The sequence below is a fragment of the Macrobrachium nipponense genome, chromosome 47 (assembly GCF_015104395.2).
Source record: "Macrobrachium nipponense isolate FS-2020 chromosome 47, ASM1510439v2, whole genome shotgun sequence".
Lineage (NCBI taxonomy): Eukaryota > Metazoa > Arthropoda > Malacostraca > Decapoda > Palaemonidae > Macrobrachium > Macrobrachium nipponense.
In genome coordinates this window covers 20,028,072-20,054,453 of record NC_087222.1, presented here as the reverse complement: position 1 = coordinate 20,054,453, position 26,382 = coordinate 20,028,072, and the positions used below count along the sequence as shown (strand labels likewise).

The window sequence follows — 26,382 nt, the reverse complement described above, 5'->3', positions numbered from 1 at the left end:
GATAGCATGGTGAATAGTGCTCTCGGGGAAGCGGCCAGGGCTAACCAGAACCTATGAGTTCACTAGGGCCTTATCTCAAAGAAGAAATTTGAACCCTCCGGAGTGCATCCCAAAGGTAGAAAGAGGCCTAGGAAGTTCCAGTCCTTCCAGATCTCCCAACCCCAAGCAGTGGTACAGGCAGTCCCTGTAGCCCAGCTTTGTCAGCCTTCGACATCAAAGGCTCAACCTCAGCAACAATTTGTCTTGTTGCAGAGCCAGCCGTCTCAGCAACCCCAGAGTTCGGCTACGTTTGTCACATCCCCGGCCTTCAACGCCTCCTTTGAATCACAAGGGGCGTTTCAAGGTTATAACAGATTTGCAAGGGGTAGCAGAGCAAGAGGGGCCTTCCGGCACAGATCCAGCGCCAGAGCCTCCGCTAGAGGAAGAGGTTTCCAAGGAAGCCGAGGAAGTAGGTCCTTATCCAGCCAGTGAGAATTCCCAGGTAGGAGGGAGGCTGTACCTCTTCCGGGACCGTTGGAAGTTCATCATGTGGGCCCACAGTATAATATCAAAAGGCCTGGGGTGGAATTGGATAAAAGGGCCTCCTCCACCAACCAGTTTCTATCAAATCCAAACGGTGGACCTATTAGACTACGCCAAAGACCTTCAAAGGAAGGTAATAAAGAAAGTCAGGCACCTGAAATTTCAAGGGCACTTGTTCAGCGTTCCAAAAAAGGACTCGGACATATGAAGAATAATTCTGGACTTGTCCCATCTCAATTTATACATTCAATGCGACAAGTTCCGCATGCTAACCATCTCGCAGGTGCGGACCTTACTTCCCCATGGGGCCGTCACCACCTCTATAGATCTTACAGATGCTTACTGTCATGTTCCGGTAGCAAGGCATTTTTCTCCCTTCCTAGGGTTCAAACTAGGAAACCAGGCTTACGCCTTCAAGGTCATGCCATTCGGGCTCAATATAGCGCCCAGAATATTTACAGAGATAGCAGAGACAGTAGTGCAGGAACTAAGAGCTCAAGGAATAATGCTAGTAGCCTATCTAGACGACTGGCTCATTTGGGAAACAGCGACAAGGAATGTCGCAGGGCGACAGCCAAAGTAATAAAATTCCTAGAATATTTGGGATTCCAGATAAACAGCAAAAAGTCCCGCCTTGTTCCGGCGTCACGCTTTCAATGGTTGGGAATACAATGGGACCTGACCACACAAGCTATCTATCCTGCCGGAGAAGCGTAGAGAGATAGCGAAAGCTACGAGACGATTCCTCAAGAACAAGCAGGCGTCTCTGAGGACCCAAAAAAGAGTCTTAGGTTCACTTCAGTTTGCTTCTGTTACAGACGTTCTGTTGAAAGCCAAACTGAAGGACATCAACCAGGTATGGCGGACAAGAGCCAACAGGAGGCTCAGAGACCAAATCTACTGGATCCTGCCGATATTGCGGAAGAGACTTTGTCCTTGGACGAAAGTCACGAACCTGGCAAAGTCAGTACCGATGCGATTCCCTCCGCCATCTTTAGTAGTCCACACGGACGCCTCACTAAGCGGTTGGGGGGGCTATTCTCAGTACGAGAAGGTTCAAGGGACATGGTCGGTAGCATTCTGCCAGCTTCATATCAATGTACTAGAAGCCATGGCCGTATTTCTGACCCTGAAACGACTAACTCCGGCCAAGAAAATTCACATCAGACTAGTCTTGGACAGTGCAGTAATAGTTCACTGCATAAACAGAGGAGGTTCCAAGTCGAGCCACATAAATCATGTGATGGTGGCAGTCTTTTCACTAGCAGCGAAAAACCATTGGCATCTGTCAGCCACTCACCTGGCAGGAGTACGGAATGTTATCGCTGACGCACTGTCCAGAACAATTCCGCTGGAGTCAGAATGGTCCCTGGAAGTAAGATCATTCAATTGGATTTGCCGACAAATTCTGGGCCTTCAAGTAGACCTGTTTGCCACGGAATCCAACCACAAACTACCGTGTTATGTGGCTCCCAATTTGGACCCTCTGGCTCACGCCACAGATGCCATGTCCATAGACTGGAACAATTGGCAGAGGATTTGCCTATTTCCACCAATAAACCTTTTAATGAAAGTTCTAAACAAACTCAGATCTTTCAAAGGACAGATAGCGCTGGTAGCTCCCAACTGGCCAAAGAGCAATTGGTTTCCTCTTCTAGTAGAGTTGAGACTCCGCCCTAGGCGGATCCCCAACCTGAGGCTGACTCAAGTAGTACAAACTCGGACTGTGTCAGCTTCCTCAAAAATTCAGAATGCCCTAACTTTATGGACTTCATGAAGTTTGCAGCACCAAAGGATGCCAATATTGCCCCTCTAAACACTCTGTTCCTAGAATCAGACAAAAGAGAATCGATGCTATGGCAGTATGATTCAGCAGTGAGAAAGCTAGCCACCTTTCTAAAAGACTCAGAGGTTCAGACAATGACTACGAATCTGGCAGTTTCATTCTTTAGAAATCTGTTTGAAAAAGGTCTAGCACCTAGTACCATTACCACAACTAAATCTGCCTTGAGAAAGATATTTTAGTTTGGCTTTAATATTGATTTAACAGATTCGTATTTCTCGTCTATCCCGAGAGCTTGTGCCAGGCTGAGACCAGTAGACCGTCCTCACACGGTCTCCTGGTTTTTAAATGACGTACTCAGACTAGCTTCAGACACTGATAACGAATCATGCTCATATATAACCCTTCTCAGGAAAACATTATTCCTACTGAGTCTGGCCTCAGGAGTCAGAATATCTGAACTGTCGGCTCTCTCCAGAGAACCAAACCATATTGATTTCCTCCCGTCCGGAGAAGTTCTGATCTCCCCAGATCGAAAATTCTTGGCAAAGAACGAAGTCCCACAGAACAGGTGGTCTCCGTGGAAGATTTTCCCTCTTCCACAAGATCTATCTCTATGCCCTGTAAATATGTTGAAAGCCTATCTGGACAGAACTTCTAAAAAGTCTTCAGGCCCCTTATTTATTAGAGAGAATGGTGGAACCATTTCCTTGAAGGCCATCAGACAACAAATTCTTTATTTCATTAAACAAGCCAACCCGGATTCAGTTCCCCACGTACACGATATCCGGGCAGTGGCTACCTCAGTTAATTATTTTCATCATATGAACTTCGATGACCTTAAAAAATATACGGGTTGGAAATCTCCAACAGTATTCAAACGCCACTATATAGAATCTTTAGAGGCCCTTAAATATTCGACAGTGGCAGCGGGGAACATCGTTCCCCCTGATACAGCCTAGTTATAATGGTAAATTTACTTGTTAACGATTACCTTTTAGTACTTTCTCTCTCCTACCTGCCTCGCTTGTAATCCCTACCTTTTACCTTTGCGCTGAACTGGATTGCATATAACCCACTCCTGTATTGTACATAGTCGATGAAGATTGTGTTGTATATATTTACTATTGTACTCCTTGGTGGTGGTATAGTCTTGGTCATACCAGAATTTTGTACATTTATACCCTTGTTATTATAATGTCGTAATTTTAAGAAACATTACTGATAAGGAACTTTATTAAAATGCATTAATAGTTAAATAAATTTTATTTCTTCTTTCAGAAGCTTTGTTTACATTCTATTTGCCAAGCTTGTTTGGCCAATTCTCTGTTAATATTTCAATAGGCGACACAGGTCTAGCCCAGAAAAGGGATTTTGACAAGGAAAAATCTATTTCTGGGTTCGACCTGTGTCTGCCGGTGAAAAGTCCTGTAGCTCACTTTTCTAAGTATAAATAGATCCTAAATATACCAGAGAAAAAAGCTAGCATGGTATGCTGAGGTTACCACCCTCTGGCGAGCACCCAAAGGGTGTTGGGTATAAAGTACAAGGCGAGTGGAAGCCACTATTCACAGGTCTTCTGCCAATTAGAGGATTCCTTTCCAAAATCCCTCTCACGGCAAGAGCCGTTGCAAAGGCTAGAGCCGTTGCAAAGGTTACTCCTCCCACCTCGCTCTCGCTACTACTACTCGACCCGCGTGCCATCTACATTCCTGTATTTAGCTTTTGTGTTGAGTGCACATGTTTTCGAAGCTCCCGGAATTTTCTCTGAATTTAGCGATGTCGACTTCGGAACTTCCTCCTCCTTCTAAGTTGAGTATTCCAATTTGTGTTTTCGTAACTTATACAGTTACGGTGCATCCCATTTTGGCCTTCGGCCCCTTAGAAATGTATTGGAGGGCCGTTGGCATACCCGCCATTTCGGGAGCATCATCAGAACGAGTGTAGTTCTGGTATATATTATTTCCCTAAGTTTAACTTAGATCAAAAATTTTTAATTCATACAGCATCAGTGACGTATTTTATATTACGTGCTTAATTATTATTCAAAGTTCGAATTGGTTCGGAGGAAGGCCTAACACGCTCATGACGCCCTCTGGGGTTTTAAAGAAAGGTTGATTAGTTTATATTCTAGCCCCAAGCCCAAGCCGTTTGGCTGGCTCCCCCCAGCTTCTCATGAGCGTGTTCGTGCCTATCTTGGTGTAATTGTAGCATACTGTACATGCAAAATTGTTAGGCTACTAGTAGCCTATCACATTTTTCACGGGGGAGGAGAGAGTGTCTTCTTTCTCCCTCTCCCGGTGTGAGACATGCATGTGTTATTGTTTAATACGAACTAAATAGATGTTGAATTATGCAAGTTGATTTCATATCACTGAAGAGGTTGGAAGAGTTGCTTCCCCCCCCCCCCCCCAGCTTATCCGACCAAGCCTAAGTTAAGCTTGGAAGGTAGGCTAAGTGTCCCTACCCCTGTATCCTTTATGCCTCTCCCCCTGCCGGTGCCACGGTGCTAGAAGGGAGGATATCAAGGATAGAGAGCCTCTCTCTTATCACATTGTTGGACATATCCTCCCTGCCGATCTAGATAGAAAAATTTGAATTTAGTAGGTTTGGTTGAGGGCCACTGTCCACATCATGATCTCTTGGAGGAGATTTGGCCTAACTGTCCGGTTCGGTAGTGATCTCGGAGGGTTAAGCTAGATCCATACTGGGTATTCTCCTTAATCATAGATTCCTGGCAACTCTTCCTTGATGCCTCATTATTGATTGTATATATTATCATTATTATATATTGTCTATTGTATTGCTATATCTAAGTGGTCTGGTTTGTTTCGTCTTGGCCTAGCCTCCTTTAATACAGCCTTTAGTAATAGGCCATGTCCTCCCGGTCAAGAGCGATCACCAATTGGTTGCTGTACCAACCACGACGGCCCATAGGCCCAGTCGGACTACTACCCCTGCAGTAGTAGGCTACACAACCTTCAATAGGTGGCCATCTCTGATCGGGTTGGTGGCCAGACGATCACGACCGACCACCCCACATACCACCTCCCCCCCCCTTCCCCCACTTCCTATGCCGTACGTTGGTAACTCACGGTGCTAGTAGTCTTCTTGATGAACAACCACTCGAGTTTTTTACTTAAGTGGGGAAGAGAGGAGTGGAAGTTGGGGGGGGGGGGGGGGGGGGTTAACTACGCCGGCACAGCGGTGTAGTTCCGCACCAACCGGCGGACATCGCTCCGGATTGTACAGCTTCGCTGCTCGGCGGTCTCTCTCTCCAGGTGTCCACCCCCGGCTACGGACTCGGGCTAGGAGTTACGCTCCCCCCAATAGAGGTAGGCAGGTTCAGATAGAGGAATTACCTTCCCCTGATCCGCCGCTTCGGTCCGTTCCGCCGGCAGTACTTAGGACAATGAGAGACGAGACGTTGAGTAGGCTAAGCTTTGGGGGACTATACTGTAGACATCTCTGGACCTTTAAGGTACCGACGGAGTGTGACTCACCCTCACATCCACTACCGGAGTGTTGTACTAAGCTTGCCGTAGCTCAGTTCCCATTCTTGTGGCGCTTCCCACTCCGGTGGGAACAGTAGATGGGTCAGGTATTCAGCTACGATAATACATAGCCTTCTGATTCGGCCTACCGTAATAATGAGGTCCTTCCTCTTCTCCGGTCCGGCGGATCTCAGATCCCACATACTAGACATACATCTACCCTCCAGGAACGGAATCGAGAGCAGGCAGATATACCCAAATATTTCTTTAATTCATTCAGTGAGTTGAAATTATTAGTGAGTAAGTCTTGAACCAATAACTAGGTTAAGGTGCATGCTCCTGATGGAGTTAGCTCCGGCTCCCCTTGAGGCTGATACTCTTTTGGATTTTCAACTTACAGAAGGGCCGGTGCCAGACGCAAGGGTGCTCCGCCTCCCTCGGCGAGACCTACGGCCATGTAGTCTGTCGCTTCCACGCAAATTGCGCAGTGCAGCTCGAGAGCTACATGGTCTGGCATCCGGAGGCGTGCACCATCTGCTACGAGATGGTGTCCCTTATCATGGATAAGCAGGTAAGTGTCTTTGCTACATAATCAATATGAAAATTCTGTTATAATAACAAGAAGTTTTACAGACATTATTCCCCGAGTAGAATGTTAATTCGATTCCCTCTCTGACAGACTACCAATGACGTCCGTCATGACGCAAGAGGAATGCGCCGGCCGGACAGCCGTACGTCCTGGACTCAGGATTGTGCTCCCTTCTGTTCAAGGTGGCCACAGCTACGACGGCGGTTCTGGTGCACGTTGCCGCCCCCATCATTGAAGCCATCTGGGCGGAGATGATGCCCCTTCCGGAGGAACAGGAGGACTTGATGGTGGAGGTTGTGGCGGCCATCAGCCTTCACCTGGAACCCATGGCCACTGAGGAGGAAGTGGGTGGGGAGGTAAGTAAGCCCTACTCCTTCTACTTCTTCCTCTTCTTTCTTGGGCTTCTCGAAGTCCACCCCTACTTGGGAAGGATCGCTCTCGGTCATTCCCAAAGTCAAATCAGTGAGACCGAAATCCCTTCCAAAGGGATCAAAACCAGTTCCGTCAGCAGCGACTGAGTCATCTCCGGCCCCTCGGCCGTCAACGTTGAGTGCTAAGTCGCCGGCTGCCAAGGATTCTCTCCCCCCTAAGGGATTGAGAGCCAAGTCCGCCAGATCCAAGGCGACGGAGTCTGGATTCGATCATGAGACCCTCTCTAACCTCTCTAATGTCGAAGGTTAGGGAAGCGGTTGAGGAGAGGTTTGAGTCGTTACGACTCGCCCCGGGCTCTGACACCTCCGGCCAGGCAATAACATCTCTGGCCGAGAGGATTAGGCCCCTGGAAGATATGCTGACCGGATTTCTCCACTCCGGATCCCCGGTGCTGGCTATGTCAGTGCCGGATGCGTCAAAACTACCGCCATTTGATAAGAACAACCCATGGTGGTTAGCTTTACATGCCCCATTCTCGGTTGGGAAGTTAACAATTGAAGGGTGCAGAACCCATCCGTTGGAGGACTTTGAACTCTTCCCAGAGGGACTCCAATTCCCTTTTCCTGGATTTGTCAGACTAGCGGAACATGTGCTAGTCAGAGTAGACAAGGTCCAGAAGGAGACAGTGATCTTCCATAGGGACCAAGCCCAAGCTGTTTGGTTTCGCACCCTCTCCAACTAGGGTTGCGTCAACACTAAGATGATGCCACACAAGGGTACCTACACCATGTTTGTGACCACAGACAATGTTCCATCGCCCTGTACAGACAAGGTAGAGGAACTAACCTTACAAGCAGCAGCAGAGGACAAACCCCCACCAGTACTAAAAGAGACAGAGGCTACCTCTCTTCTCTTCCTCACAGGTAGGGAGTTTTGGAACGAAGCTCCAGCCATGTTTACAGCAGGTAAACTTGACCCAGATTGCGCTTCCACTCTATTCTCCGAGAAGCTGCCTAAAATTCCGGACCATTTAATCAAGGCGGAATTTGAAGCAAGATCAAGACTAGGAAGATCTATCAACTCCATCACTGCGGCGGAGTTGGTAGCTTCCACATACCCTGACGAACAGTTGTTCCGGGTCCTGACGAAAGCTCTACTACAGACTTTCCAGTCGGACCTCTACGACTTTGTGATGGCAAGGCAAGCTTGCAGGAAGTACGTCCTGGCGGGTGCCTTTATAAGGCACGAACCCAATAGGCTTGTAAAATCCTCAATATGGGGAGAAAATCTGTTCCCAGAAGACGAGGTTAACAACGTCTCTCGGGAGGCAGCCAGAGCCAACCAGAACCTCCGGGTCCATTGGGGACTCCCCTTCAAACGGAAGTTTGAGACCCCCGGACACCAAACCAGACCCAAGAAGAGGCCAAGGAGATTCAATCCTTACCAGGCCTCCCGTCCTCAAATGGTTGTACAAGCGACTCCGGTTTCACAACCGTGTGGTCCTGAGGTCTGTCGATCTCATGCCAGCTGTGCTGTGGAGGTCGATAACCTCTTGGTCTGGCACCCGGACGGCTGTGAAGTTTGCTACTCCTTGTTTGAGAATGTGACTGATGAGTCGGTAGGTACCATCCTCACCTTGGTAATGTTCTCTATTTTTATGATATATCCTTATATATATATTTGAAAATAAGGCACGTTCCGCCACTGGAGGATCTAATTTTGTCTTCTCTTACAGACTCTTCAGGTGCTCAAAGTCTCCTTGTTGGCAACCCTAAGGGTCTGGGTTGGAGGTTTTGGTAGGAACATCGATGCCGGATGCCCCTATGTACTGTCGGAGGAGCTTTATTCGTTACTGTACAAGAGGGCTTGTGTGAGGAGGTGGCGGAAGAGGTGGTGGCCATTAGTATCCATCATGAACCTATGACCGTCAACATGCAGGAAAGGTAGGGAAGTAAGTGAGGCAGGTAGTTTTAGATCTAGATCCTCTAAAAACAATCACTTTCTTTCAGCCCAACTCCGTCTTCTTCCTCTTCTTTTCAGAGCTTCTCAAAGTCCATGAACCTTGGGGACAGGTCTGGTTCCGTGATCCCCAAGGTGAAAGCCCTGAAAAAGAAGACTCTGCCTAGGACTACCAGACCAACTAAACCTACTCCGGCGAGTTCCGCCAGGTCGTCATTGGCTCCCACGCCTATGGCTTCCTTGGCTAAAGCTACTCCCCCGTCTAAGGGGTCGAGAGCTAAGGTATCTAAAGCCAGACCTACGGAGTCCGGCTTCGACCCTGATGCCTTCGCTAATCTTCTCATGGAGAAGATGGGCAATATCGTGGACTCGAGGTTTCAGTCGATGTCTTCTCAGTTCGCCTCGGGCTTGGAGACATCGGGTCAGTCCATCCTGTCTCTGGCTCAGAGACTACAAGTCCAGGAGAGTTTGCTGGCCGGACTTATGCAGTCCGGAGGCACACAGCAGTCCTTCATTGTGCCGGAGGCTTCTAAACTTCCGCCATTCGAGGACAGCAACCCATGGCGGTTGGCTCTGCATGCTCCCTTTTCGGATGGCATGCTGACGGTTGAAGGCTGTGGAACCCGTCCCGTGGAAGATTACGAGTTCTTCCCGGCGGACCTCCAGTTTCCCTTCCCAGGCTTCACTCAGTTAGCTGAGGAAGCATTCGTCAGGGTAGACAGTTTCCCAAAGGAAACTATAATTTATCCTTGGGACCAGACACAGTCGGCATGGGTCCGCACCCTTTTGGAATGGGAGTGCCCCAACACCAAACTGACGCCACACAAGGGCTGCTACACCATGTTCGTGGTGGGGGATAACATCCTGAACCCTTGCAAATCTAAGATCGCGGAGTTAACTCTTCAGGCCGGAATGGAGAAGCCAATGCCTCAGCTTCGAGAGACAGAGCCTACCTCTCTGCTCTTTCCCGGAAATCTGGAGTGCTGGGTGGGTGCTCCAGAAACGTTCACAGTGGGCAAACTCGATCCGGAGTGTGCTTCCACTCAGTTTAGCGAACGACTACCCAGAATCCCGGATGCCATGGTAAAGACAGAGTTTGAGTCCAGGTGTAGACTGAGTAGGTCGATCAACTCTGTTACTACATCGGAGTTGACGGCTTCTGTCTACTCTGAGGAACCTGTATTCCAGGTTCTAACAAAGTCACTTTTGCAGACTTTCCAGTGTGACCTTTATGACTTTGTGGTTGCTAGGCGGAACTGCAGGAAGCATGTCTTTGCCAATGCTTCCATTAGACACGAGCCTAATAAGCTCATTAAAGCAGCAATCTTGGGACCTAACCTCTTTCCTGAAGACGTAGTTAACAGCATCATCAGTGAGGCTGCTAGGGCTAATCAGAACCTTCGTGTCCACTGGGGTCTTCTCTCCAAAAGGAAGTTCTATGAGACCTCCGGACCGCAGCCCACAGGTAGGAAGAGGGTCAGGAAGTATCAGCCCTTCCAGGCCCCTCAGACACAGACAGTTCCCGTCTCCCAGATTGGTCAACCTTCTACCTCTAAGGCACGACCACAACAACAATTTGTGTTGCTGCAGAGTCAGCCAACTCAACAGTCCTCGAGTTCGTCTACTTTCGTGACGTCCCCGGCCTTCAACGCTTTGTTTGAAGCGCAAGGGGCGTCTCAAGGCTATAACCGACATGCAAGGGGTAGCAGAGCAAGAGGTGCTTACCGGCACAGAGCTGGTTCCAGAGCTCTCTCCAGAGGCAGAGGTTCCAGAGGAGGCAGAGGAAGTAAGACCTCATCCAGTCTATGAGCCTCTCCAGGTAGGCGGGAGACTGTACCTCTTCCGGGACCATTGGACCTTCAGTCCGTGGGCCCACAGTATCGTATCAAAAGGTCTGGGGTGGAGATGGATAGAAGGGCCTCCTCCACCAGTCAGATTCCACCAAATTCCAACAACAGACCTTCTAGACTATGCCAAAGACCTTCTTCAAAAGAAGGCAATAAAGAAAGTCAGACACCTGAAATTTCAAGGACGTTTGTTCAGAGTGCCAAAGAAGGACACGGACAAACGAAGAGTGATTCTGGACTTGTCCCGTCTCAACTCATACATTCAATGCGACAAGTTCCGCATGCTAACCATCTTGCAGGTGCGGACCTTACTTCCCCGTGGGGTTGTCACCACCTCTATCGATCTTACAGACGCTTATTATTATGTCCCGATAGCGAGAAACTTTTCTCCCTACCTAGGCTTCAAACTAGGAAGACAGGCTTACTCGTTCAGGGTCATGCCATTCGGGCTCAATATAGCGCCCAGAATATTCACCAAACTAGGAGAGACAGTAGTTCAGGAACTAAGAGCTCAGGGGGTTACGCTAGTAGCTTACCTAGACGACTGGCTCATTTGGGCACCCAACGACAAGGAATGTCGCAGGGCAACAGCCAAAGTAATAAAATTTCTAGAGTATCTGGGATTCCAGATAAACAAGAAAAAGTCCTGTCTCATTCCGGCATCTCGCTTTCAATGGTTAGGAATTCAATGGGATCTAACCGCGCACAAACTATCTTCCGCCAACCAAGTGCAAAGAGATAGCGAAAGCTACGAGACAATTTCTCAAGAACAGACGGGCTTCTCGTCGTACCCGAGAAAGAGTCTTAGGTTCACTTCAGTTTGCTTCAATAACAGATCTTTTGTTGAAAGCCAGACTGAAGGACATCAATCGGGTATGGCGGAAAAGAGCCAACAGCAGACTCAGAGACAAAATCTCCTTGATTCCGCTGATACTAAGGAAAAGACGTCGTCCATGGACGACACTCAAGAGTCTTTCCAAGTCAGTGCCGCTCCAATTTCCCCCGCCATCTCTAGTAGTCCACACGTTCGCCTCTCTGAGCGGATGGGGGGGCTATTCTCAGTACAAGAAGGTTCAAGGAACATGGTTGACAGTATTTTGCCAGCCAGTTCCATATCAACATCCTAGAAGCAATGGCCATTTTCCTGACCCTGAAACGACTAGCTCCAGCCAGGAATATTCATGTCAGACTAGTCATGGACAGTGCAGTGATAGTTCACTGCCTAAACAGAGGAGGCTCCAAGTCGAGCCACATAAATCAGGTGATGATACCAATCTTCTCGTTGGCAATGCAACATCATTGGCACCTGTCAGCTACTCACCTGGCAGGAGTACGGAATGTCATTGCAGATTCACTGTCCAGGACAACTCTGCTGGAATCGGAGTGGTCCTTGGACGCAATGTCATTCAATTGGATTTGCCTACAAATACCGGGCCTTCAGGTAGACCTGTTCGCCACGGAGTCCAACCACAAACTACCATGTTATGTGGCTCCCAATTTGGATCCTCTGGCTCACGCCACAAATGCGATGTCCATAGACTGGAACAATTGGCAGAAGATTTACCTATTTCCGCCAATAAACCTTTTGATGAAAGTTCTACACAAACTCAGATCTTTCAAAGGGCAGATAGCGCTGGTAGCTCCCAACTGGCCGAAGAGCAATTGGTTTCCTCTTCTACTAGAGTTGAAACTCCGTCCCAGACGGATTCCCAACCCAAAGTTGACTCAGGTGGTACAAACTCCGACTGTGTCAGCTTCCTCAAGAATTCTGAATGTCCTAACTTTATGGACTTCATGAAGTTTGCGGCACAGAAAGATGCTAATATTGATCCGCTAAACACATTGTTCGTGGAATCAGACAAAAGAGAATCGACACTCCAGCAGTATGATTCGGCAGTGAGGAAGTTAGCCATCTTTCTAAAAGAATCAGATGTTCAGACAATGACTACGAATCTGGCAATTTTATTTTTTAGAACTCTGTTCGAAAAAGGCCTAGCTGCTAGTACCATTACTACGACTAAATCCGCCTTGAGAAAGATATTTCAGTTTGGCTTTAATATTGATTTAACAGATTCGTACTTCTCTATCCCTAGAGCATGTGCTCGTCTGAGACCAGTAAACCGGCCTCATATGGTCTCCTGGTTTTTAAATGACGTACTCAAGTTAGCTTCAGATCATGCTCATATATAACCCTTCTCAGGAAAACATTATTTTTAATGAGACTGGCCTCAGGTGCCAGAATATCTGAACTGTCAGCTCTCTCTAGAGAACCAAATCATGTTGATTTCCTCCCATCAGGAGAAGTTCTGCTTTCTCCAGTTTTGAAATTCTTGGCAAAGAATGAAGACCCACAGAAAAGATGGTCTCCATGGAAGATTGTCCCTCTTCCACAGGACCCATCATTATGTCCAGTTATTACATTAAAATCTTATCTTGACAGAACTTCTAATAGGTCTTCAGGTCTTCTTTTTATTAGAGAGAATGGTGGAACCATTTCCTTGAAGGCCATCAGACAACAAATTCTTTATTTTATTAAACAAGCTAATCCGGATTCAGTTCCTCAGGTCCATGATATCCGAGCAGTGGCTACCTCAATTAATTATTTTCATCATATGAGCTTCGATGATCTCAAAAAGTATACGGGTTGGAAATCCCCGACAGTATTTAAACACCACTATCTAAAGTCTCTAGAGGCCCTTAAATATTCTGCAGTGGCTGCAGGGAACATTGTCTCCCCTGATACAGCCTAATTATGTATTTTGTAATTTTGTATATTATTAATTACCGTTAATTTTGCTATTAACCCTCTTACGCCGATTGGACGTACTAAACGTCGAGTCAAAATGTCTCCCGTATGCCGATTGGACGTATCATACGTCGGGTCAAAAAAGTTTTTTTTTAAATTCGCGGAAAAATACTTATAGGCCTACCAGCCGAAAACTTTTGAATCACACGCCTTGGGGGATGCTGGGAGTTCACGGATCAAGGCGTTGTTTTGTTTACAATCGCTACGCAGGCGCGCAAGCGCGAATTTCTTTCTTATCGCACTAAAAAGTATCAGTGACACATCTCAAAAATTATTTTGTCACTTTGACATAATTTTTGCACCATTTTAAATTATCTTTTACATGAAGTATCATATATGAAAATGTGCGCAATTTCATGTAAAATACAACAAAAAAATACTCATGATTGTAGCTTTTATCAGTTTTGAAATATTTTCATATAAATAATGATAAGTGCAAAAATTTCAACCTTCGGTCAACTTTGACTCTACCGAAATGGTCGAGAAACGCAATTGTAAGCTAAAATTCTTATATTATAGTAATATTCAATCATTTGCCTTAATTTTGCATCAAATTGGACGTCTCTAGCACAATATTTCGATTTATGGTGAATTTATGAAAAAACTTTTTCCTTACGTTCATGCGATAACTCTTCCGATAAATTTTTTCGTGCGATTGTCCTAATGTTTGCACCCTTTTAAATTTGCCGTTACATAAAGTTTTATATATGGAAATGTGCGCAATTTCATGCACAATACAACAAAAAAACAACCCTTGGTTGTAGCTTTTATCAGTTTCGAAATATTTTCATATAAATAACGTTAAGTGCAAAAATTTCAACTTTTGGTCAACTTTGACTCTACCAAAATGGTCGAAAAACGCAATTGTAAGCTAAAACTCTTATATTTTAGTAATATTCAATCATTTACCTTCATTTTGCAACGACTTGGAAGTCTCTAGCACAATATTTCGATTTATGGTGAATTTATGAAAAAAAAAAAAAAATTTTTCCTTACGTCCGCGCGGTAACTCTTCCGAAAAAATCAATTTTTTTTGTGCGATTGTCGAAATGTTTGCACCATTTAAAATTAGCTGTTACATAAAGTTTTATATATGAAAATGTGCGCAATTTCATGTAGAATACAACTAAAAATGATTGAAGGTTGTAGCTTTTCTCTTTTTTCGAAATATTTGCATATAAATCACGATAAATAGAAAAAACCACGTTCGGTCAAATTTGACTCTACTGAAATAGTTGAAAAACGCAATTGTAAGCTAAAACTCTTACGGCCTAGTAACATTCCGTCATTTTTCTTCATTTTGAAACAAATTTGAAGTCTCTAGAACAATATTGTGATTTATGGTGAATTTTTGAAAAATATATTTACCTTCACTCCGTGCGCCGATTCGCGGCCGCAAGTCTCCGAAATACGTACATCACATTATCCTAATATTTGCTTCTTTTCATATTAGCCGTTTTATAGAGTTTCATATATCAAAATGTGCGCAAATTCATGAAAAATACAATAAAAAATAATTAAAGGTTGTAGCTTTTTCCATCTCCGAAATGTGTGCATATAAAAAAATATATATATAAAAATTTCGACATTCGGTCAAATTTAACTCATCCGAAATGGTCGAAATCTGCAATTCTAATCTAAAATTCTTACAGTATCGTAATATTCAATCCTTTGTCTTAATTTTGAAACAAATTGGAAGTCTCTAGAACAATATTTAGAATTATGGTGAATTTTTGAAAATAACATTTTTTTGCGTCCGCGCGTTACGAATTCGTAGATCATTTTGTGATAATATTTTTCCGGTGTTGCTTTTATTGTTTTACTATGTATTATATATCAAAATGATTGCAATTTAGTGTACAATACAACGAAAAAAAAAGTAACTCGTTAGCTTTGACCGTTTTTTGCACAGCGTGATTTGAATACAATTATCTATGAATTTATTTTTTTTTGCTACCATATATCGCATTATTTACATATGATAATGATATTATTTTTCATTTCTGATGATTGCATACTAAACTTCAGGCAATGACAAAAAAATGAGCCTAAAATGAACTCTTAATCTTCAAAACTAAGTGCGCTGTGATTTTTTGAAAAAATTATTCTTTCCGCTTCCGCTCTCACTCCAAACCGGCGCCGGCATATGGGAGAGGTTTTGATTTTTAGGACTTCGGCGTAAGAGGGTTAATTACCTTTTGGTACTCCCTCTCACCTACCTGCCTCGCTTGTATTCCCTGCCTTTTTGCCTTTTTGTTACGGACGGGATTGCTTATCAACCCACTCCTGTACTTGTACATAGTTCATTATTTCATGTGTTATTATATTCATTACCTGTTCTTATTTTTACTGGTGATGGTATGAATTTGGTCATATATTATTATACGTTTACTCCTTGTATTTTGTTATCCTTAACTTGGATCATTAAAACAATAATTGTAAGAAAATTTTATTTCAAATAAAATTTTTTTGTTTTACTCTCAATTTACCAAGCTTGTATGGCCAATTCTTTGTTACTATTTCACTGGGCGACACAGGTCGATCCCAGAAAAGGGATTTTGACAAAGGAAAAATCTATTTCTGGGTGAAGACCTGTGTCGCCCAGTGAACCCATCCCTTTCTTTTCCTTTCCCCACCCTTTAGCTGGCCCAAGCTTGGGTGCGTATTTCAGGAATGAGGGTTCTTGGCAGAGGTAGTAGTGACGAGCGGAAGGTAGCCATTGTAACGGCACCTCTCTAGCGGGGGATTTTGAGAGAGGAGAGACCTAATTGGCAAAGTATTTGTGATAGTGGCTTCCACTTGCCCCTGATGCTATACCTATGAGGGTGATCGTTCCAGAGGTAGTAACTCTGGCATTCCATATGGCTTTTTCTCTGGTATATTTAGCATTTATTTATACCTGGAAATGAGTGTTATAGGAACATTTCACTGGGCGACACAGGTCTTCACCCAGAAATAGATTTTTCCTTTGTCAAAATCCCTTTTCTTGCCTAGCAGCAAAAGAGATGGCGGGATACTGCAGACAGTCCCCTGCAGAATTGTACCAGGGAACAAGCCACTTTTCAACAGATCGTGGATTTCCTAGTCTTTCTTCACTGAGAGAAGTCCCTCTCTGTCTCTGCAGTTAAGGGCTACATGTCTGCCTTGACCTTGATCCTGAAACTGCAATGTGTGCATTCTTCCTCTTCTATGGAAATATCTCTTCTTATGAGGAGCTTCGAGAGATCTTGCCCACACAGAGAACTCAGACCCCCTGAGTGGGATGTGACTCTTGTCTTAAGGAGCTTGACTCGTGAACCCTAAGAGCCTCTTCGAGAGTTGTCAGACAGGGATCTGATCCTTAAGACCATCTTTTTGCTGGCCCTGGTTTGACGAAGTGAGTAATTGAGTTTCATGGTCTCTCTTACAATGTTAAACACTCGAGGGGATGGGAATCTCTTAAACTCGATTTCGTCCCAGATTTTTTAGATTCGAGTCCTTTACGATCCCCTCCCTAGAAGAATTTTGTGGTAATGACCCAGACCAGATGCTACTTTGTCCCATTAGAGTGCTACGGCGCTATCTGAAGAGAACTTAGCATCTCCGGCCTAAGTGTCGACTCCTCTTTGTTAGTACCAGCTTGACCAAGAAAGAGATGTCCAAAAACACTATCTCTTTTTGGCTTCGTGAAGTGATCAGGAAAGCGTACTCCTCCGAAGGTAGGTTCAACACTGGTACCTTTCGTCTGAGAGCCCATGCAAGAACCTGTTGGTTCCACAGGTACTGAAAGTAGGGGTTTCATCCAACCAGACCACATTCACCTCCTTCTACCTTCGGGATATTGCTCATAGGTCCTTGGATACCTTTTCCTTGGGACCAGTGGTGGCTGCTCAACAAGTTGTGTAGCTTACCCAGCTCCTCTAACTGGACAAAGTAGCATCTTGCCTTGTGTAACCATGTGAATGGGTGTGAATGAGAGTGTGACTGGCTTCTCTTCGGACAGAAAGCTGCGGTCGTCACATGCTGGAAAGGGTGGTTGATGTAAGTAAGCTATATTACTAAGCTCCATTCTTCCCCTTTCATTAGGGTATAGAAGCAAATATCCATCTCTTCCCTAACAAACAAGGGGGAAAGAGGACATTTTCATAAGACAAACCCAATACTTGTATATTTGTCTTCTTGCTTCCGACTATAAGTTCTTGTTTGCTATTCATAAGAGGCTACGCTTGTCTCCCTCTTATGAATTGGTCCAGAGGTCTGGCCACTGGTCTCGCAGTTCTCATACTTAGATCAATTGGACAGAGGCAAGATTCCCCCCCTCCCCCCACTCCCTTGGTCTTATGACCTGTTTGGGAATCTTGGTTGGGCGAACACCAGTCTGTTCACAAGACTCTATCAGTTTCCTCCCACCAATCAGTGAGTCTTCCTTATGTAAAGGACCGATGGTTTGCATTATGTGTATGAACAAATCACAAATTTTAAAAGTAAATTGTAATTTTCCTAGCTACACAAACCTGAGGTCCTTTCACATTTATGCCCTCCTCATGCCACCCCTTAATCTGTCCCTGGGCCTAAAGCAAAGTGGAATGTTTACATCTGGTCGGGCGGGACTCCCAACTAGGGAACAAGCAGTTACTGCCTAACTACATTGTTGTTATTCTCTTACAACCAATCTCTAGCATACTGAGGAAGTAATTCCTTACGTAAAGGACCTCTGGTTTGTATAGTTAGGAAAAATACAATTTACTTTTAAAAATTGTGATATTTAAACTTCTCCTCCTGTTTTATAATAGAGCCTCTTCTTTTTTGTATTACTTTTCTGCCTCAATCTTCCATACTGCTCACCAAAACCTCTGCTTTTTACATGGAACTTACCCATTAATTATACAGCTAGGAGCTTCCTACCTATGGCAACCTAACAGTTGAAAATCTATGGTAGCGCTAGTGTTGGTTACGGTGTAGCTGGAATGCCCGTCCACTACTGGGATGGTGATGTCTGTCTAGGAGCACCGGTGGGCCAGACAGCCACCTCCTCTACACAATCACTGTGCACTGCACTAATACTAAATTGACTGCCTTTTTCCATTAAGGCTTTAACAGAAGCACCAAGTTCCATCATAAAACTCGCTAAAAATTCAAACTCCTTATCCAATTCTGATTCGAGGCTGTAATGATGTTGGGATCGGGAGCAAGCGAACCTGGAATAGGAGTTAATGGCACAGAAGCAGGGGGAGAAAGGATTGAAGAAGCAACAGGAATTACAGGCAAAACAATCATGCTATCTTCTACTAATTCAGCAGCCTGACCGTCATCTAAACTAGATTTAATTTCTGCCCAAGCTATTGCTTTCCTCTTTCTGTTCATATCCATCTTGTCCTGATGGGACCTGAAAATTTACTATTGCTTGTCGTCCCATTCACAACATTCAGCACAAGTGATTTCTTTCTTGCACTCTTGACCTGTATATTTACTACATCTGGTATATGGATCATAACAAGATTTAGATAACCTGGTCTTAAAATCATCTGCACAAATCCAAACACTAGTTCTCCTAGAATCAGTCGTATTTGAAAGAATGTGCTATCACAAAACAAAACAGATAACTTCACCAAGAACTCTGAACTCATCAACACAATACACTGAAGAAGGCTGCCTAAATCCACCGATGTTCACCGGGAGACGGTAGAATACGAATTGGAGCTCTCTGCCAGGTTGTTCCCTTATATAGGGAACAACCTGGCAGAGAGCTCCAATTCGTATTCTACCGTCTCCCGGTGAACATCGGTGGATTTAGGCAGCCTTCTTCAGTGTATTGTGTTGATGAGTTCAGAGTTCTTGGTGAAGTTATCTGTTTTGTTTTGTGATAGCACATTCTTTCAAATACGACTGATTCTAGGAGAACTAGTGTTTGGATTTGTGCAGATGATTTTAAGACCAGGTTATCTAAATCTTGTTATGATCCATATACCAGATGTAGTAAATATACAGGTCAAGAGTGCAAGAAAGAAATCACTTGTGCTGAATGTTGTGAATGGGACGACAAGCAATAGTAAATTTTCAGGTCCCATCAGGACAAGATGGATATGAACAGAAAGAGGAAAGCAATAGCTTGGGCAGAAATTAAATCTAGTTTAGATGACGGTCAGGCTGCTGAATTAGTAGAAGATAGCATGATTGTTTTGCCTGTAATTCCTGTTGCTTCTTCAATCCTTTCTCCCCCTGCTTCTGTGCCATTAACTCCTATTCCAGGTTCGCTTGCTCCCGATCCCAACATCATTACAGCCTCGAATCAGAATTGGATAAGGAGTTTGAATTTTTAGCGAGTTTTATGATGGAACTTGGTGCTTCTGTTAAAGCCTTAATGGAAAAAGGCAGTCAATTTAGTATTAGTGCAGTGCACAGTGATTGTGTAGAGGAGGTGGCTGTCTGGCCCACCGGTGCTCCTAGACAGACATCACCATCCCACTTCCCCAAACCAGGGAGAAGACATACCAGAGGTCTAAGGCCGGGTGCACATTGAGATGCAGGCAACACAGGCAACGCAGCACAGAGCAAGGCAGAAAACTGCATTTCACTATTTTAAATGGAAACACACACATTGTCAAGCAGGACAGGACAGCGTAGGGGCAGACCTGCTCCGACCTGTGTCACACAGTGTTTGAAACACAGTTTTCTGTGCACATGTGGCACAGGAAGTAACTTGCTCAGTAATCCACATGATATCATCCTCTGACTGACAACGAGAGCGTACAGACATTTGATGATAATAGTAGTTCGGTCGAAGAAGGGAACCACAACTTAGCACTGCTTCACGTTAAAATCCCTGACTCGACGATGAATTAGATGATGGCAGTGAGAGTATTGTTGACCCTACAGCTCATGCAAGAGTAGTAAAGAAAAATCAGAATGATTGTTACCCGCTGTGGGCCTCAACGGAAGCGATCTTAATAAATCATGAAGAGAGAGTTAAACAGAGAGCACTTGATAGGAAAAAAATTGAGGTAAAATTTGGACAGGAAGCAAGAGATCCCCTATATAAATTTTTCATGACCATTTACACAACGATGGCAAAAATGCCACCAGCCTTACAGCACAAGATAAAACAGGATGAATTTCACATAGTTTCAGACGCTGAAGAAACCTTGATAGGCATGTCTCCTTATCCCCAAAGCCATTCCTCCCACTCATCCTATGTCCTACTTGTCGTGCATATACACCTACTGATGCATCTACAACTGACATATCACAGTCTGTCCCTGTGCTTTCAGAACAGTGTCAGGACACATCCCCTGATTTTCCACCAAATTATTATATGATGGGAAAGTCATAATTATGTCTGACGATTTTGTTAATTTCTGATGAATCTCTCGGAAAGACCTCAGTGCTTATCAACACTGTTTTCCCTGTTATTTTTCCTTTTTACGATTATCATTATAATGACATTATGGAGGCAGTATTGCAGGTGAAAAGAAAAGGGAATTGTTCATCAGTGGATATTTTCCTACATTCCTATATTGCAGAAAGACAGACATGAAGGAAAATAAAACTGACATTAAAAACAGCCAGTTTTTCTCTACTCCCAATTGGTTTTTGGGCGTTGCAACCTTCAGATGATATGTCACTTTGCATCATGATATGCACCTCATCAAATTGTTCTCAGCTTAATCTGAAATAATTCTTGACTCTTGCATCACTGAACTCAGATGTTAAACCAAATGCACTTGGCCATGTACTCACTCGTCTACACAGTGATCTCTTTCCCCTACAAATGCACATTGTAAGAATACCCACTGTAATATTGTGGAATAAAGGTATTATTATTATTATTATTATTATTATTATTATTATTATTATTATTATTATTATTATTATTATTATTATTATTGTTGTTGTTGTTGTTGTTGTTGTTGTTCATTACCCTACTCACTCTTCTTAACAACTAGTTAACCCATTTCCAACATGCACTGAAAGATACTACTTTATAAAAAACTCTGGTTTGTATAACTGAAAAAAATGTCATATTTGAAGAAATGTAGCAGCACAAACCTTCCAAGACTGTCATCAGTGTTGCTGGTCATAATAGCTACGCATGTATTGTATCAACAATAACAATCAGTGAAACTAATTTGTAAACTTTCATATCTCTTCAAATTACTACTCAATTCACCCTTACTATTTTTTATTATTATCTACTGCATCTGTGGGTAATATGGTGTTATGTATAGCTGGGTCACATATAATTAAGCATTTGCTGTGTACTGTACCCTTCCTGCTTTTACCCCACAAAACTCTTATGCTGGTCTCTTACATTTTCTATTCTTGGCTTTTGATTTGTTAATAAGATATGTTCAAGCTAAGAAGGTTACAGATGTGAGGTGGTGGGCGTTAATATTAACTGTTAATCTATTTTAGCATTGTTGCCTAAGGAATGTTTTGATGCTGTGTCTGGACAACGTTTGGTAGGATTGTATTCATGTTTGGATAGAACTATCAAATGCACACTTTGTTAATCGGCCTGAGACCTCTATGGGAACTTGAATTGAATTTGATCTATTATTTTGCTGCTTCAGTTCTGGCATTATGTTTCCTAACTCTGTGTTGCATTCTTTGATTTCAGATTCTCCCTCAGAAGAATCTTCCTTCCTTCGTCAGTTTTGATTTGCATTAGGATTTTGGGAAATGCATGTTGTTTAATGGTACTTCATGGAACATTACCAATAGCAATTCTTAAAGTGTATGAGACAACAGTGAATTATTGTATGCATATATAACAAATTTAAACAACAAGTAAAATTTGTTTTGAATATTAGATTCATACATCAGTAGTGAAATCTGGTTGTAGTCCTTCAAGATATTGAACTTCATTTTTAACAGATTTATTGAGTAATTATTTGTAAACAATTGTGTGTTAAGAGTTGTGAATTGAACACATTGTCATTACAGAGCAGGACAGGAAAAAAGGCTAAAATGAATCCAAAACATTCTTTAGAATTTCCTTTGAAAGTGAAAACTGAAGGTTGCATTACTCATACCTTCCATAATTCAAGAAAACAGCAACTTGGCTGCCTTTAGTGATGGAGACTTTTTGTCTCTGGATCCATTGATGGACATCAAAATAGAACCAGAGGAATTCTGTGAGTCTAATGAAGATGATGAATATTCATATGAAATGAATTCAACAGTGAATGAAAAACATCCACAAACTTGCAAAAACGAAGTAAAACAAGAGAGAAGGATCTGTGACAATGGAGAGAAGCCTTTTGTATCCACTGACTGTGAAAAAGCAATTTACAAGAAAATTAATCTTACAAATGATATCACAAATCCTACCAGAGAGAAATTCATATGCAATGACTGTGGGAAAGCAGTTTCCATGAAACATAATCTTATAGTTCATATGAGAATCCATACAGGAGAGAAGCCATTCATGTGCAAGAAATGTGGGAAAGCATTTTCCCAGAAACCACATCTTACAAGTCATATGAGAATCCATACCGGAGAGAAGCCATTCATGTGCAAGGAATGTGGGAAAGCATTTTCTCACAAACCACATCTTACAAGTCATATGAGAATCCATACCGGAGAGAAGCCATTCATGTGCAAGGAATGTGGGAAAGCATTTTCCCAGAAACCAAGTCTTATACATCATATGAGATTGCATTGTGGGGAGAAGAAATTCATATGCAAGGAATGTGGGAAAGCATTTCTCAGGGAAGATCGTCTTACAATTCATATGAGAATCCACACTGGAGAGAAGCCATTCATATGTAACGAATGTAGGAAAGCATTTTGCCATAAACCAAGTCTTACACATCATATGAGATTGCATACTGGAGAGAAGCAATTCATATGCAACGAATGTGGGAAAGAATTTCTCAGGAAAGATCTTCTTACAATTCATATGAGAATCCACACCGGAGAGAATCCATTCAAATGCAGCGAATGTGGAAAAGCATTTTCCCAGAAACCAAGTCTTAAACTTCACATGAGAATCCATACTGGGGAAAAGTCATTTATGTGCAAGGAATGTGGGAAAGCATTTTCCCAGAAATCAAACCTTACAACTCATATGATCACCCATACTGGAGAGAAGCCATTCATGTGCAAGGAATGTGGGAAAGCATTTCCCAGGAAAGATATTCTTACAATTCATATGAGAACCCACACTGGAGAGAAGCCATTCATGTGTAAGGAATGTGGGAAAGCATTTCCCAGGACAGATCTTCTTAAAATTCATATGAGAAGCCACACTGGAGATAATCCATTCATATGCAACGAATGTGGGAAAGCATTTTCCCAGAAATCAAAGCTTACAACTCATATGATCACCCATACTGGAGAGAAGCCATTCATGTGCAAGGAATGTGGGAAAGCATTTTCCCGGAAATCAAATCTTACATCTCATATGATCACCCATACTGGAGAGAAGCCATTCATGTGCAACGCATGTGGGAAAGCATTTTCCCAGAAACGACATCTTACACGTCATATGAGGTTGCATACTGGAGAGGAAAAAGAAACAACATGATAAAATAAACCAGTTAAGGCAGAGATCTTTCAAATGACCAACTATATGACAGATCAAAATCACTCACAAAATCTGCTCAAGAAAATATGGAAAATAAAAGAAAAAATACAGAATATGGGATGAACAAATGAGTGGAAAACTGGCAGAACACCAAGCCAATATAAAGGACCTAGCTTCACAAATAGGAAACAAACAACAGAAGGTAAAAGCAAGACAGATAAATAGACAGTTTAGTCAAAATCCCAAGATTGTGTATAGAAACATGACGAAAAAACAGTGGAGGTACGAACACCACCGAGCAAGGAAGACCTAGAGAGATTTTGGAAGCCACTGTTTGAAGACCCTAGACAAAACCAAGAGAATTCATGGATTGACACCATTAGGCAGAAGAACAGCCAGAAACAGCAAATGCCACCAATAAGCTTCATCATAAAAAAAGTAACAGAAGTAAAAGAATATAGTCATTTCAAGACCCCAGGAATAGGCAAGATCTCAAATGTCTGGCTTAAAAAGATCCTAGCACTACACCACACTTAAGTGCAAGCCTTTTCAAGAATAGTAAAATGAGAAGAATCACCAGAGTGGCTCACAACAGGAAGCACCAACTTTCTCCCTAAGAGCTCTGAGACTGAGCTCCCTAACAAATATAGGGCCATCTGCTGTCTATCAACAACCTACAAATGTGTCACAGGAGTCATTGCAGAAATACAAGAAAATGAGAGAAAAGATAAAGAAAGAATACATCAGCTGCTCAAAGAAGATATGTAAGTCAGAATTAGCATCAAAGAACAAGATCACCGCCATAAACCAGCTAGTGATACCAGTGGTGACATATGGTTTTGGCATTGTAGACTGGCCACAAGGTGAGTTAAGCAGGATGGATATGAAAACCAAGAAGATTCTCACCCTACATAAAGTCACATACAGACACCAGTGTATGGACAGAATATACCTCCCTCACAGAGAAGGTGGATTAGGCCTGACTGAGATCAACCAGGCCTACAGAGCAGCAATAGTAAGTATAGGGCAGTACTTGAAAAGCTCTGAGGACGAAAACATCAAAAAGGTTGCCCAACACCATAATGGAGTCCTGAGCCAACTAACATCAATAACAAAACAGGCTAAGAACTTCACAGGAGATCTGATAGAAGGCACAGAGGGTACTGAAAAGACTCCAGCAAAAGCGATAACCAGGAAGAACAGGCAGAAATACAGTCACAGAGAGGAGAGACTTCGAATGGAAAGGTGGAAAGACAATGGAAGAGCAGGAAGATTTCAAGAACTGGAAAAAAGTTTAATAGACAACAAAGAGTCACTCAGATGGATAAGAAATGAAGATCTAGGTTTTGATGGAGAAAGACTGATAATAGGAGCACAAGATGAAGCTTCCTAACAAACAGCTTCAAGAAAATGGGGGGCATATCAGCAATTGATCCTTGTAGGTTTTTTCGTGCAGCGATTGATTGTTAGTCATCTGATATCAGCCTGCTAGACTCTGCTTGCAGATGGTCACTACACAGCCCACCACAACAAAAATATTCAAAGTATACAGAAATTAAATGAAAGGAAAAGTGTTGGCGCATGAACCAGATCCAGTCACCTCCGATAGAGCTGTAACCATCTTTTATGACAAGGAAATTGCAACAGGAAGATATATAGAAGGAGGTGCTATGAGACCTGATATTGTGATCTGGAACAAAATAAACAGCAAAGATTATAGATGTGACTGTACCCAGTGACTTTGCTCTCAATAGAGCTGAAAGGCATAAAATAACAAAATATGAAGACCTGAAGAATGACCTGAAAAGCACATGGGAACTGAAGGAAATAAATAAAAATACCTTTGGTGGTAGGAGCAACAGGACTTAAAGAAAAATCTGCAAAAATATCTTCAGGGTATACAAAGTTGCCCAGTATAAATGAGGTGCAGATTGCTGCCCTCAAAGCAATGGTAAACACCTTGAAACGAGCCCTTGGATATAAGGCTAGTGGAATATAGATTGGCAACCATAGACCCCAGGCTGGGGCCCATCGCACCCCTGATATAAATTGAAAATAAAGAATAACATAACCCAGAGAGAAACCATATACATAGTTGCTCTATATGTCAAAGAAGTTTTTCTCAACCAAGTCCTCTCAAAAGACAAGAGAATTCACACTAGACAGAAATTGTTTACTTGATCTCTTTCCAAGTAGTTTTTATTACATGATTTTATTTACTTGACTCCTGCGTCTGTTTTGAATGAAGGTGTCTCAAAATGTGTGTGAAAACTCTTGCTAGAAATAGGTCATATTCTGTATCTGTATCTGCCCTTGGTTTCCAAAAAGTCTTTGTTTTTTTTTTTCCATTAGGTTCATCTTAGAGTGAATGTGTTAACTCAAGAAAGATCTCATTCTTCCACACAATGTTGAAACAGTTTTTTTCTTGTAGATTCATAACATATGTGAGCACTCATGGAGGATAGATATTCTTCTTTTACACGGCATGTTGTACTTTTGTCTT

At 43.1% G+C, this 26,382-nt stretch overlaps 1 long non-coding RNA gene and 1 pseudogene across 1 annotated transcript in view; both read left to right on the top strand.

Annotated features, from left to right (window-relative positions):
• The window catches only part of LOC135204751 (uncharacterized), a 50,979-nt gene extending 28,627 nt beyond the window's left edge, over positions 1-22,352 (top strand). The window contains exon 3 of the long non-coding RNA XR_010312328.1: positions 21,969-22,352. This is a non-coding gene — a long non-coding RNA (uncharacterized LOC135204751). The remainder of the gene's footprint in view (positions 1-21,968) is intronic.
• A 23-nt stretch (positions 22,353-22,375) lies between these two features.
• LOC135204750 (zinc finger protein 665-like) overlaps positions 22,376-26,382 on the top strand; it is a 113,967-nt pseudogene continuing 109,960 nt past the window's right edge.